The 15,637-nt window shown below is 41.4% G+C and overlaps 1 pseudogene; it reads left to right on the top strand.

Moving 5' to 3' along the window:
* The first annotated feature begins 855 nt into the window (after positions 1–855).
* Positions 856–1,010, top strand: LOC123926223 (annotated as a pseudogene).
* Positions 1,011–15,637: the final 14,627 nt, after the last annotated feature.

The raw sequence follows: 15,637 nt of genomic DNA on the forward strand, positions 1-15,637 counted from the left end.
GGACTTTGGGATCATGACCTGGGCCGAAGGCAGTGGCTTAACCCACTGAGCCACCCAGGCGCCCCTGGGGTTCTGTTTCTGATGAAGCCTCTCTTCCTCATTTTTAGGTGGCCATCTTCTTACTGGATCCTCACATGACCTTTCCTCTGTTTGCACAGAAAGACAGAGAGAAAGAGGCCTCCTTCTCTTCTTCCAAGACTATCAGTCCCATCTGATTAAGTCTCCACCATTATGATGCCATTACGTCCTTAAAATCCAATGTCCAAATACAGTCACATGGGCCATTAGGGCTTTGATATATTACTTTGGGGGGCAAAATCCATAGCCAACAATAAATATGGAGATTTACTGGCATTGTCTCAATTTCTTAATGCATTTTTATAAAGAAAAGCAATTATTTAAATGTATGACTAGATATGATTTGACTTTTTTTATTTTCCTGGATTTTTTAAATGATAAAATACTTCTGAATCTTTGCTTGACACTGCTAGTCTTATACTTATAAAGTATATTTAGATACATTATAAATCCGAAAGTCAGCTTTGTTACATTACCAGCTGTTGAGGTCAAAAGATCACCATAGTTTTCTAAAGTGCCATTAAAAACTGTATGGGGAGCAAGAAACAGGAGACCATCTTGTAAGGCCAGACAAATTGAGTTCGGTACCTCCTGAAAACTGTAAAGCTTTTGAATCCGAGGTCCAAGGAAAATCACAGACTAATAAGTAACTTCTGCAGACTTGATCAGCTTTCAGACTCTCATTGAACTTTGCCTTCCTCATTAATTCACCCACAATCCTTTCTCATACCCATGTTCTTTCAAGGTCAAGAATGAAATGTAAAACCCTTCCATGGAAGCTTTGCGCAGTGGCAGTATCGTACCCAATGAGGTTTATCCGAGGCGCGATTATTGCTAATTAAAACCCTTCCATGGAATGCATCCAAGGCATAACCCGAACCTCTAGGAGGAGAAATTCTTGTGCTGGGAAGTAGTGGAACAACTTTAACCTTATATATTGATCCAATAAATCTGAACTTTTAGGTGAGTAGAGATTCTTGGGCACAAAATGGATCACAAGATGACCTTATTTAGAAGAATAAATAATGTAATCATATACAGCCCTGAAGAGAAAGACATCAACTCTGGACTGAAGCAAGTTATTTAATACTTGAATTGCTGGCATGTTTAACACTCATCAGATGGACCAGAATACTGAGAAAGTATTATATGGGTTATTTTGTAAAGTGCATTTCTAGCAGTTATCTGATGAACAGTTGTTGTTGATGGAGTACCTACTAGGAAACAGTATCAAATAGAAAAAAACATAGTTGCTCTGCTTTCCACATTGAGACAATCTTCTAAGGTCACTTAAAGTATTTTAAACTAATATGAAACATAAATGCATTGTCTTATAAACAAAGGATTTCATAAGAAGGGCAAAATAATTAAAATGTTACTTATTTTTTTTAAAATGTTTTACTTACTTGAGAGAGAGGGAGGATGAGAGGGAGAGAGAGCATGAGCATGCAGGGAGAGGCAGGGGGAGAAGCAGAGGGAGAGAGAGAAGCAGACTGCCCACTGAGCAGGGAGCCTGACATGGAATTTCATCCCAGGACCCTGAGGTCATGACCTGAGCCAAAGGCAGCTGCCTAGCCAACTGAGCCACCAAGGCACCCCTAAAATTTTAAAATGAAAATCATAGACAGTGATATTTTATTCCATCCTAAATTATTGAGTTCCATTGTAGTGAAAGGTGTCAATTCACTATTCAAAACAGGTCAAACATGGGGGTGAAGAGGTACCAAGGGAAAAGAAAGAGCTCTAAATAAATGCTTGCCCTTGTTAAAGAGTCAGGTCTCTCTTTGGGGTGCTGAAGTCCACCTGCCCCACCATACTCTTTCCCTTAACTACCATTTGTCTCTTGCCTCAGTTTGAGTGCCTTGGTGATATAGTGGAGAGAAGTAACTCTAGGGATTGGCTGTGTGTTGTAAAATACTTTTGCTAATAGTGTAGATAAGCACCTGGTTCAGAGGGGGTTAAATCAAGGGCATGGAACATTCTTGCTTTGCATGGAAGAAATCTGAAGGTTGTTACTGAGCTTAAATGTAATGTAAACTGCTAAAAATCAATAATTAAATGTATTTGTGTTAAATGACTGATTTAAAAGCTCCACCCCTCTCTCTGAAAACACATAAATTAAATAGCAGAAGTCTGCTGTTGGCAACTGCAGTGAGTATATGGGACATGCAGTCTGGGAGTATTTGGGTTAGGAATAAATTGTATGTATGGAATGTTCAACCACTGAGAAAATATTATGAGTCTTCTAGGAAATGTTCACTATTAAATGATATGAATGTATATCAGATAAAGCCAAAATCTCCCCAGAAAGGAAACAATTCACAATTCACAAGACTGTACATCCAAAACAGTGAGAAAAAATTAAATGTGCTTTCGTTTGGGTCTTAAAATAATAAAATTCTCTTTTATAAAATTTCCTTTAATGCCACTTGGAAGGAAAATAGTATCATAAAGGCCAAGTGGAGGAAAAGTCAAGATTTATATCCAAACTATATTGAACTGTATTCAAACTATACTAAACTATATTAAAAAGTGTTAAGTTTTTCATCATACGAAGGCAACAAACCTCACTAGAACACCTCAAGAAACCAAAGAAGCAGAGACCTCATTTAATCCAAGAGAGAGACTGATGGCTAAAAACAGTCAGGTGTTCCAGTCAGCACTTTCTGTTGAGGGTATGGAGTTGGTAAAGAAGAATCTATGGCTCTGTGTTTTCCCTTCAAATTCTGGCTAAATTGTATGTGTATGTTTATACACAATGAAGAATTTCATTGGGCCTCAGATTCAGCTCCTGCCTCCTTCCTTTATATGGATTTGTCTTCTAATGTAGATTATAAAATTCTCTCTGGCAGACACCCTAGAACTTTGTCTGCTGTGGTACACACTTCCATTGAGCACTCAGTACACCAGACCTGGCTATCCATGAGTACCTTCTCTCTGGAAGCCAGAGTGCCCTCTACTACTTGATCTTTCCTAGAGCACTAAGGAGTAATCTTCCTGGGAGAAGGGATTCTGCTCAACTAGGAGAGATGATTTGACTGGGGAAGAGTTTGCCCTCCGTGCTTCTCTGCCAGCATGGTATTAACAGAATTCTTTGAAGGCCATGTCCTCACCAGTGCTCAGTCACCCCACATTCTTTAGATAATACCACACAGTCATCTAGAGGCATCTCAACTAAGTGAGCATGACTATCCCAAGTAGGCAAGTGTCCTCCCTTTTAAATATTATGAGATGTGATTTGGTGCCCTGGGAAAGTCTTGAGGAAGCCCACCCCACTAAGGACAGGGCATTGTAAAGGCACAACAACACGCTCAGAATACACCTCGACAGTCATGCTGAATAAGTTGCAAACAAGATCCTTTGGTGACATGGTCACTAGGTGTATAGAAACATCAACCGTGACAGCCAGAAGGAACGTTGGCAATGTCATCACGTCCGACCCAATGCCAGTTTACAGATGAGGAAATAAAAGTCCATGGTAGTGTGGTGGACTAGTTAGGAGAAATAAGGCTCGATCTTCGGCTTCCTGACTCTTCCCGCCCTGGGCTTTTTACACAACACCAGCACGCATCCTAAAACACACCAGTGATTGAGAGCACATCTCTAAAGCTGTGACCTCTGAATGTTGTTGTTGGCAGTGGAATTACAGTCCTTAGTTTTGCATTTCTAACCAGTGTTTTAACCTTGAGGAATTCAATCAGACTGCATCTCATTTTTAATTTTAAATTAGAGAGAATTCTGTCTATCTCAAGGAGTTGTGGTAAAAACATAACACATATTGCATGACAAGGTGCATTCTGTAAATATAATGTTAAAATGGAAATGAAAATTTTTCTTTGGAAGCTTATCTGTGACTTTTGTTTCCAAAAGGTGGGTTGAATACATGTTTTGTTTTATGCAATGGGCAAGCCTGATAGCTCACTACTGCCTTAAGTATTAGTGGAATTTATCTTCTGTTCATGTGCTTATTAACCATTTATATTTTTTATTCATATCTTTCAATTAAAACTATTTTCCTATTTAGGGTAGGTCAAGATGGCAGGGAAGTAGGAGGAGGCACCGTGTCAACCTGTACCCTAAAGTGAGCTGATTACCTACCAAAGAACTCCGATCACCCATGAAATCAGGCTGAGATCAGAATTATACACGTCTGGATCTCTACAGGAGCAGAAGACGCCAGTGGGCAGGTAAAGTGGAGTGGGAACATTGGACTGATATCGGAAGATAAACAAAAGGGGGAGGGAGCCACCAGAGGCGACGGATTGGAAAGTAATACCCCAGTATGAGAGTGCCCTGCGTCTGGGGACCAGCATTAACTTGGAGTCTGGTTGAAAGCACTCAAAAAAAAGAGCAAAGGATCACATGGGGAAATTGTGGGAATCGGGGCGGTTAGGGACAGGGGCTTAAGTCTCCGGACCCAGGACAGCCTCCCCTGGTGCTGAGCCAGAGAGAGTGAGGCAGAGAAACCAGGTCTTGGTCCCTGAGCCGCCAGCCAGCCTGAGCTGCCAGCATGCCTGAGAATGTGTGGGGTACGGCTCCCGTGAGGGGCTGGCAGCCTTGCCAGATGGCGTTCCTGGGCTGCGCATGCACCACACCCTTGAGAGAGGTGCGGGCAGGCATTAGCCTGGCGCTCTTAGACCCACGCAGAGGGATCAGAGCCTGAGATGTGCGTGCCCCACACCTTCCCCTGGGAGAGGTGCTCACAGGTGCTAGCCGGGAGCTCTCGGACCGGGAAAAACCAGGCACTCCCAGCCCAGGCCAGCGGGAAAATCTCAGTGTGTGATCGCTGTTTGGAACCTCTCTGGCGGTCTGGAGCTGCCACGACAGCCGCCGCTGCCGTGGTTTTGGGTACAACGAGGAGCTCCTGCATCCCCAGGGACCGTGACACGGAACCTACTCTGCCAGCAGCTCTGCAGAGCATTCTGAGGCTTCTCTCTGAGAGGGAGGTCTGGGTGCAGTTTGCTCTGCTCTAAACCTCCAAAAACCATCAAAAGCTGTCAAGGCGAGAGAAAACAGATGAACAAACATAAAAACCTCCAGAGAACAAAAGCCTGAAAAAAACGGTTTCTTCAGAACCCACCCCCATGAGGGGGGCAGGAGGACTTAACTCAGGGAACATCATTGTCTGAAAACCCACGTGGCAGGCCCCTACCCCAGAAAACCAACCAGGAAGGAAGGAAAAAAAAAAAAAGAAGACGACAAGAGAACACCACCACTACTTCATAAATACAACTTTTATTTTTAACACTTTACCACTATTCTGGTTCATTTTTTAATACATATAGATAATTTTTTAACCTATTTACCATCACAGTGAAATGTCCAGTACATCAAATTCCTTAATAACCTACTGACCTGAACTTTTTGATACATACAACCGTGTTTTTCTTTTGCTTTTCTATTTTTTAAATTTTTTTAAAATTTAATTTAGTTTAGTCTAGTTTATTCTTTTTTAGTTCTTATTTTCTAATATACATATAAACTTCAAGGTAATCCCCTTTCCCCAATCAATGCTACCCCTATAGGCAAACCAATTTTTAATCCCCTTTTATCTTAGGATAGTTGAGTCCCTTAACAAAAACATCAAGATACATCCAGGAAGAATCAAAATAACCTTCCTCACCCACACTGAGAATTTACAACCACTCTCCCATCTTTTCCTTCCGCCAGTGTTTCTGTGTATTTGTGTTTGTCTTGACAGTACATAAATCTTATACTTGGGGTTCTTTCTGATCAGGTTCTTCCTTTTTTTTTTTTTTTTTTGCTTTTATAGATATATATATATTTTTTTCCTCTTGTCATATACTTTTATCAGTCCTTTTGTTTGTATATTTCATAAATCTTAACTTGGGGCCCATTTGGGCTGAGCCTTCTCTTTTATCTTCCCTTTTTTTCCTGTCTCTCTCTCCTCTTTTTTTTTTTTTACTGTTTTCATTTCTTTTCTTTTTTTTTTTCTTTCTTCTCTATTTCTTTTTCTTTTCATTTTACTCTCATTTGGGTGGGGAATCCTGATTGCACAGAAGCGTTCCAGGGTGCACCTTGACTGCACCACAATCGATTCATCCAGCTGCATCTGTTTAGTCATCTCTTACCAAAATGACTAGGAGGATGAATGCCCAACAGAAGAAAAATACAGAGGATGGGCCTTCTGCAACAGAGCTAACGGTTATTGACATAGACAATATGTCAGAAAAGGAATTCAGGCTAACAATTATCCAGGCAATAGCTAGGTTGGAGAAAGTCATGGATGACCAAATGGAATTGATTAGGGCAGAACTGAAAGCCACCAGGGATGATGTTCACAATGTTAGGGCAGAACTGAAAGCCATCCCCACCAGGGATGATGTTCACAATGTTAGGGCAGAACTGAAAGCCACCAGGGATGATGTTCAAAATGCTCTCAATGAATTCCAATCTAATCTAAATTCTCTAAAAGCTAGGGTAACTGAGACAGAAGACAGAATTAGTGATCTGGAGGACAAACAGATAGAGAGAAAGGATCAGGAGGAAGCCTGGAACAAACAGCTCAGAAGCCATGAAAACAGAATCAGGGAAATAAATGATGCCATGTAACGTTCCAATGTCAGAATTATTGGAATCCCTGAAGGGAAGGAGAAAGCAAGAAGTCTAGAAGATATAGTGGAACAAGTTGTCTATGAAAATTTTCCTAATCTCACGAATGGAAACAACATTCATGTACTAGAGGCAGAATGTTTTCCCCCCAAGATTATAGATTCTCGAAAGTCCTAATGACACCTGATAGTAAGAATGGAAAATTATGATTCTAGACAGACCCTCTTAAAAGCAGCTAGACAAAGAGGCTCCTTACATACAGAGGAAAGCCAATTAAAATAACGTCAGACCTGTCCACAGAGACCTGGCAATCCAGAAAGGGCTGGCAAAATATATTCAGAGTACTAAATGAGAGGAACATGCAGCCAAGAATACTTTATCCAGCAAGACAGACATTCAAAATGGATGGAGAGGTAAACAGATTCCATGACCGGCAAGGCTTAAAAGACTATGCAACCACCAAGCCGACACTGCAGGAAGTATTAAGGGGGCTCCTATAAAAGAGAAAAAAACCCTAAGAATATCATTGAACAGAAATATAGAGACAATCTACAGACAGAAAGACTTCGAAGGTAACACGATGTCAATAAAAACGTATCTATCAATAATCACTCTCAATGTGAATGGCCTAAATGCACCCCTAAAATGACACAGGGTTGCAGACTGGATAAAACGACAGGACCCATCCATATGTTGTCTACAAGAGACCCATTTTGAACCTAAGGATACACCCAGACTGAAAGTGAAGGGATGGAGAAACATCTTTCATGCCAATGGGCCTCAAACGAAGGTCGGGGTAGCGATTCTCATATCAGATAAAATAGATTTTAAACTAAAGATTGTAGTCAGATACAGAAGGACACTACATAATTCTTAAAGGGACTATCCACCAAGATGATCCAACAATTGTGAATATCTATGCCCCCAATATGGGAGCACCCAATTACATAAGAAAACTAGTAATCAAGATAGTCATATTGATATGAATACAATAATAGTAGGAGATCTTAATACGCCTCTCTCAGAAATAGTCAGATTATTGAAGCAGAAAATTAATAAAGAAATAAGAGCATTGAATGAAACTTTCTACCAGATTAGACATATACAGAACATTCCACCTGAAAACAACAGAATACTCATTCTTCTCAAGTGCACATGGAACCTTCTCCAGAATAGACCGCATACTGGGTCACAAAGCAGGACTCAACCGATACCAAAAGACTGACATTATTCCCTGCATATTCTCAGATCACAATGCTTTGAAACTGGAACTCAATCACAAGGAAACGTTCAGAATGAACTCAAACACCTGGAAGCTAAAGACCACCTTGCTTAAGAATGCTTGGATCAACCAGGAGATCAAAGATGAACTTAAACAATTCATGCAAACGAATGAGAATGAAGACACTTCGGTCCAAAACCTATGGGATACAGCAAAGGCGGTTCTAAGGGGGAAATCCATAGCCATCCAAGCCACCCTCAAAAACATTGAAAAATCCAGAATACACCAGCTGTCTCTACACCTTCAAGAAATGGAGAATCAACAACAGATCAAACCAACTCCACATGCAAGAAGGGAAATAATCAAGATTAGAGCAGAGATCAATGAGGTAGAAACGAGAGATACAGTAGAACGTATCAATGAAACTAGAAGCTGGTTTTTTGAAAGAATCAATAAGATCGATAAACCATTGGCCACACTAATCCAAAAGAAAAGAAAGCCCAAATTCATAAAATTATGAATGAAAAGGGAGAGATCACAACTAACACCAAGGAATTAGAAACAAACATCAGAAATTATTACCAACAGTTATATGCCAATAAGCTAAGCAACCTAGATGAAATGGATGCATTCCTGGAAAGCTACAAACTCCCAAAATTGAACCAGGAAGAAATTGACAACCTGAATAGACCGATATCTAGTAACGAGATTGAAGCAGTGATCAAAAACCTCCCAAAAGACAAGAGCCCGGGACCTGACGGATTCCCTGGGGAATTCTACCAAACTTTCAAAGAAGAAATAACACCAATTCTCTTGAAGCTGTTCCAAAAAATTGAAGCAGAAGGAAAACTTCCAGACTCTTTTTATGAAGCCAGCATTACTCTGATCCCCAAACCAGGCAAAGACCCTACCAAAAAGGAGAATTTCAGACCAATATCACTGATGAATATGGATGCAAAGATTCTCAACAAGATCCTAGCAAACAGGATCCAGCAGCACATTAAAAAGATTATCCACCATGACCAGGTGGTTTTCATCCCTGGGTTGCAAGGTTGGTTCAACATTCGCAAATCAATCAATGTGATAGAACAAATCAATAAGAGAAGAGAGAAGAACCACATGGTCCTCTCAATGGATGCAGAAAAAGCATTTGACAAAATCCAGCATCCGTTCCTGATGAAAACGCTTCAAAGTATAGGGATAGAGGGAACATTCCTGAACTTCATAAAACATATCTATGAAAGACCCACAGCAAAAAACACCTCAATGGGAAAAAGCTTGCAGCCTTCCCGTTGAGATCAGGAACACGACAAGGATGCCCACTCTCACCACTCTTGTTCAACATAGTATTAGAAGTTCTAGCAATGGCAATCAGACAACAAAGAGGAATAAAAGGTATCCAAATTGGCAAGGAAGAAGTCAAACTCTCTCTCTTTGCAGATGACATGATTCTTTATATGGAAAACCCCAAAGACTCCACCCCCAAACTACTAGAACTCATACAGCAATTCAGTAACGTGGCAGGATACAAAGTCAATGTACAGAAATCAGTGGCTTTCTTATACACTAACAATGAAAATACAGAAAGGGAAATTAGAGAATCGATTCCATTTACTAGAGCACCAAGAACCATAAGATACCTGGGAATAAACCTAACCAAAGAGGTAAAGGACCTGTACTCGAGGAACTACAGAACACTCATGAAAGAAATTGAAGAAGACACAAAAAGATGGAAGACTGTTCCATGCTCTTGGATTGGAAGAATAAACATTGTTAAAATGTCTATACTGCCTAGAGCAATCTATACTTTCAATGCCATTCTGATCAAAATTCCACCGGTATTTTTCAAAGATCTGGAGCAGATAATCCTAAAATTTGTATGGAAACAGAAGAGACCCCGAATTGCTAAGGAAATGTTGAAAAACAAAAACAAAACTGGCGGCATCACGTTACCCGATTTCAAGCTTTACTACAAAGCTGTGATCACCAAGACAGCATGGTACTGGCATAAAAACAGACACATAGACCAGTGGAACAGAGTGGAGAGCCCAGATATGGACCCTCAACTCTATGGTGAAATAATCTTGGACAAAACAGGAAAAAATATTCAATGGAAAAAAGACAGTCTCTTCAATAAATGGTGCTGGGAAAACTGGACAGCGATATGTAGAAGAATGAAACTCGACCATTCTCTTACACCGTACACAAAGATAAACTCGAAATGGATCAAAGACCTCAACGTGAGACAGGAATCTATCAGAATCCTAGAGGAGAACATAGGCAGTAACCTCTTCGATATCAGCCACAGCAACTTCTTTCAAGATATGTCTCCAAAGGCCAAGGAAACAAAAGTGAAAATGAACTTTTGGGACTTCATCAAGATCAAAAGCTTCTGCACAGCAAAGGAAACAGTCAACAAAACAAAAAGGCAACCCACGGAATGGGAGAAGATATTTGCAAATGACAGTACAGACAAAAGGTTGATATCCAGGATCTATAAAGAACTTCTCAAACTCAACACACACAAAACAGATAATCATATCAAAAAATGGGCAGAAGATATGAACAGACACTTCTCCAAAGAAGACATACAAATGGCTATCAGACACATGAAACAATGTTCATCATCACTAGCCATCAGGGAGTTTCAAATTAAAACCACATTGAGATACCACCTGACACCAGTTAGAGTGGCCAATATTACCAAGACAGGAAACAACGTGTGTTGGAGAGATGTGGAGAAAGGGGAACCCTCTTCCACTGTTGGTGGGAATGTAAGTTAGTGCAGCCACTTTGGAGAACAGTGTGGAGACTCCTGAAGAAATTAAGAATAGAGCTTCCGTATGACCCTGCAATTGCCCTGCTGGGTACTTACCCCAAAGATACAGATGTAGTGAAAAGAAGGGCCATCTGTTGGGGCGCCTGGGTGGCTCAGTGGATTAAGCCGCTGCCTTCGGCTCAGGTCATGATTTCAGGGTCCTGGGATCGAGTCCCGCATCGGGCTCTCTGCTCCGCAGGGAGCCTGCTTCCTCCTCTCTCTCTGCCTACTTGTGATCTCTCTCTCTGTGTCAAATAAATAAATAAAATCTTTAAAAAAAAAAAAAGAAGGGCCATCTGTACCCCAATGTTTATTGCAGCAATGGCTACGGTCGCCAAACTGTGGAAAGAACCAAGATGCCCTTCAACGGACGAATGGATAAGGAAGATGTGGTCCATATACACAATGGAGTATTATGCCTCCATCAGAAAGGATGAATACCCAACTTTTGTAGCAACATGGACGGGACTGGAAGAAATTATGCTGAGCGAAATAAGTCAAGCAGAGAGAGTCAAGTATCATATGGTCTCACTTATTTGTGGAGCATAACAAAGAACATGGAGGACATGGGGAGATGGAGAGGAGAAGGAGTTGAGGGAAACTGGAAGGCGAGATGAACCATGAGAGACTATGGACTCTGAAAAACAACCAGAGGGTTTTGAAGGGGCGCGGGGGTGGGAGGTTGAGGAACCAGGTGGTGGGTAATAGGGAGGGCACGTACTGCATGGAGCACTGGGTGTGATGCCAAAACAATGAACACTGTTATGCTGTAAATAAACAAACAAACAAAAAAAAAAGTTTGAGAATACTATCTAAAAATGCAAAAAAAAAAAAAAAAAAAAAGAAATATGGTACAAAGTCCCATGAAGCCACCTCTCCCTCTAAACCATTCTTCTCTCTGCCAAATTCTGCTTTGGTCAGCCTAAGGATCAAGGTCCTGTCATTGGGCAATAAAGTGATATGCATTAATCAATCAATGGCCCTAACTGGCAAGTTCCTTAAAAACTCATGGGACACAGATGGCTGCCATGACTATTCCCAAGAAGCAGCTACTGTCTTTCCATGAATGCAGCATGAAAATACACAGCTGGGTGAGCAGATGAATGTCCACTCATGAAACAAGCATGATGAGGACAATAAACAGTAGTTTTGGATGGCAGATTTAAATCTCATTCACAGCCAAGAAAACACTCCAGATCCATGATGTGTCTCTATTTCCTGCTGTTCCCAACATCTGATTCCTGCCTTCCATTCCTGTTTCCACCACTTCAGTAGATGTCTCCTGTCCTCATTTCATATAAAAAAGGCTCTGATTCTTTCTATTCTAATGTCTATAAGACATTACTGTGAACATCAGCAGGGGATAATTCCTCCTCTGAACCTATCTATGAAATAAAGATTTCTACTCAGGATCATGACAAGCTGAGGAATCCCTCAAGAGAACTTTCAGAGCCATTTCAACCTGTAAGGCTGGCTAAAATGTTCCTCACCATCCGCCACACCAGGGCTAGGACTGATGAGTGTCTCCCCCGTACAGGTCCCTCTGGACGACATGTTCACTGGGAAACCAGGCACGAGGCAAGCAAAAATCAGCATCTGCTCTTCTGCAGTTTGTCTGAAGTGCTTGAAGCCACAGAAGAAACACCTTGACTCCTTCAGATCTTATCTAAAAACAAAATTAAAGGTGACAAAATTAAACACATGTTTATGCAGAGATGCACTGCAATGCAGATTCAGTTCTAGAAAGAAAAACTAGAAGTTAAAGGTACTGCTAAATTCCTGCACCAGGTTCTTAGTGACAAGGAAGCAGGCATGCTGCAAGAAGCCCAAGGGTGAAGAGTTGGAGTCTGGGGCCACAGTGCCTGGTTCCAATGCAGGCTCTGCTTTTTGCAGCTTAGCTGTGGCCAGTGGAGAACTACTGAACTTCTCCCTTTACATCAGCCTCTGAAAAATGAGGATGATAAAAGAATCTACCACAAAGTGCTGGCACAGGGTTAAGTGACTTACAACAGTGCCTGTATCATCAACTGTCAGTTAATCACAAAAACAATGCAAAGACAACCTTCCTCCAAATTTACAGTGTGCTTTGACTAGGGTTTTTGTTATGTCACTATAATATGCACATGTATCATGTAAAGTTCTTGAAAAATCTCAGAGCTAAATAAGACCTTAGAGACCTGGCTCAGTTATTTGGCCTTGAAGCCCATTCATCAGGCATTTCTACACCAGCCCTCCTTTTTGCCTGTGCAGGGAGCTACCTTGAGGGCTGCCACCAAAGCATCACTTCCACAAAGAGCCATTCAGAATTTTCTGGAACTCATGTCATTGCTGGACTTCTGGCGTAAGTCCACTGTTCCTGGTAGATGCTTCCAGTAGTAGGAAATGGAACATGCTCAATGAGGGCAGGGGGCTGTGTCTGACTTGCCCACCGCCATATCTCCAGCACCTAAAAAGGTGCCTGAAACACGTAGCTGGCACCAGTAAATGTGTGTAATAAGTGAGTGAACTAGACAAGAATAGATACGTACTGGTAGACGTGGCCTGTGGAGTACAGCTTCAAAAGCAGGAGAGTATTGAGACTCCTACATGGTAGGGTGCATGGCACTGAGTCAAAGAAAATGGGTCCTACAAGCAGACCAAAGTTAAACCTTGAAAGCTGTGTGATCTTGGACAAGTCACCTACAACAACAAAGACCCCGTCTTCCATTGATAATAGCTGGGAAGAGAGAATCCATTTCAGAAGCAAAGGGGGACACAGGATGGCTTTGTACAACACATATGTTTTGGTAAGATGGCAGTGTAAATTCATTTTACGGGGTCCCACACCATCATCCCCCACTACCATTTGAAATACACGGCAATGACTGATGAAATATATATATATATATATGCATGTATATATATTTTTAAGATTTACTGATTGATTTGACAGAGAGAGATCACAAATAAGCAGAGAGGTAGACAGAGAGAGAGAGAGAGGATGAAGCAGGCCCCTGCCGAGCAGAGAGCCTGATGTGGGACTCAATCCCAGGACCCTGAGATCATGACCTGAGCTGAAGACAGAGGCTTAACACACTTAGCCACCCAGGTGCCCCTAGATGAAATATATTTTTAAAAGAAGAGTAAAGTTAGCAAGTGAACCTCGGTAAAAAACAAAACAAAACAAACAAACAAAACCCAAAACTGACAAACATTCCCATAAAGCAGCAGCCACAGAAATTCTCAGTGATGCACAGATGTGTAGCCACAGGAAAAGGTGTCTGGAGGCCAACTTCAAGGAGGACAAGTTGCTCCCACTGGAGATAAAGGCAGACCGAAAGGCCTGCTCGCTTGCTGCCTGAAGCCACAACTTCAACTGGGCTGACAGCCTTGATTGCACACCACTTGCTTCACCAGAGCACTGTGAGATTTCCAGTAGCTCATTACATTGAAACACTACTGCCTCCTTTAACAAGGCTTCCCTTCCAGATCGCCCCTGACTTACAGGGATACGCAGCAGGTATCCCTACACATGCTCCTTCCAAACTCTCTCCTCTCTCTGCTTTCTTCTGATCCATTTTTTATTTATGGGCTATCTTTACAGGATATCCCTTCTGTGATTAAACAGGTCTTAATAATTCTACCTTTTGTAAAGGAAGCCTTCCCCAATTATTTATACATTGATAAGTATTTACCTCTGAATCTCTATAAACATCGCTTTATATGGCACCAACATGTAGAAAATAAGAATGAAGTTACCCAATTTTCAGAATGAACCATACAAATTACAACCTACCTGCTAAAGCCAGAAACAGAAAGAGAACATCTGCATAAACAAAAGTAATGCGGGTTCCTTATTCATTCATATTTATTGTGCAAAATGGAAGTTTTAGGAAGAGTAGAATAATGCATACTTGTTCTATTATATAGGCAACTAATCCTCTGTCGATGGTAATGTATCCATAACTCCATCCCTAACCTAGAATTTCTGGACACGAGGAGAGGGTATTAAAATCTCCTCTATGGGAGGTAGAGGATTACAGTGTCTGGCTCTGGCCTTCCTTCCTACATCACTTGTAATTAGTGACGGCAATTGGAATTCACAAAACACTTCTGGGCTTTAGAAGACATTGGACAACTAGCAAAGGACTCAGAAGATGGATGGTAGGAAAGGAAGCAGGAAGAAGGAAGGTGGCAGAAACAAGTGAACCAAAACCTGATCTGTAAGCAACAAGCTCAAGAGAAACAAATCAGGGTGCCAGAGAACAAATGCCAATTTCACTGCAGGATCTCTACAGGTCTGTGCCCTCCAGACCCCAGTTCCCACCACATGGTAAGTTGGGGGAACTGAACCTGAGCTTTCCTTAATAAATCAGGACCCTCAAATGGAACCAAAGTGATCCCAACCAAGAACACTCCCAGACTCCTGGCAAAGGAAAGACAAATCCTCCAGAAAAAACACAGAATTAAAAGAGATTACATCTATGTTCCAATAAATCTGGTCTCAAAATCCCATTACAGAGCATGCAAGAAATGAGGCCACTGTGAGAGACAGCAGACTGAGGGAAAATGAAGACTTTAGATACTGGAATGACAAGATACAGAAGAGGAAATATTACATGTTACTTGCTTAAGAACACAAAAGAGGTCTAAAAATGAAGAAGGATCAAGAGCCTATCAAAAGCAATGGGCCAAGTGTGAACACGGAACTGGAGGAAGTTAAACAGGGACCAAAAATCACGGAGATGTAAAAGACAACAGAATGGTGGAGCAGTAGATGAGCCCCAAATGCAGGACTTCACGCACTGCAAACAAGAATTGAAGACATTCCCCAGAATGCAACACAAGGAGGAAGAAGAGGATGGATGCCAGCTCGAGAGACATGGACAACAGATGGGAGGTTTAGATAAGAATCCTGGGAAGTACAGCAGAAGGACAGAGTCAACATTTCAGAAGACAACAGCTGA

Source organism: Meles meles, chromosome 15, assembly GCF_922984935.1.
Source record: "Meles meles chromosome 15, mMelMel3.1 paternal haplotype, whole genome shotgun sequence".
In the NCBI taxonomy this organism is placed as follows: Eukaryota; Metazoa; Chordata; class Mammalia; order Carnivora; family Mustelidae; genus Meles; species Meles meles.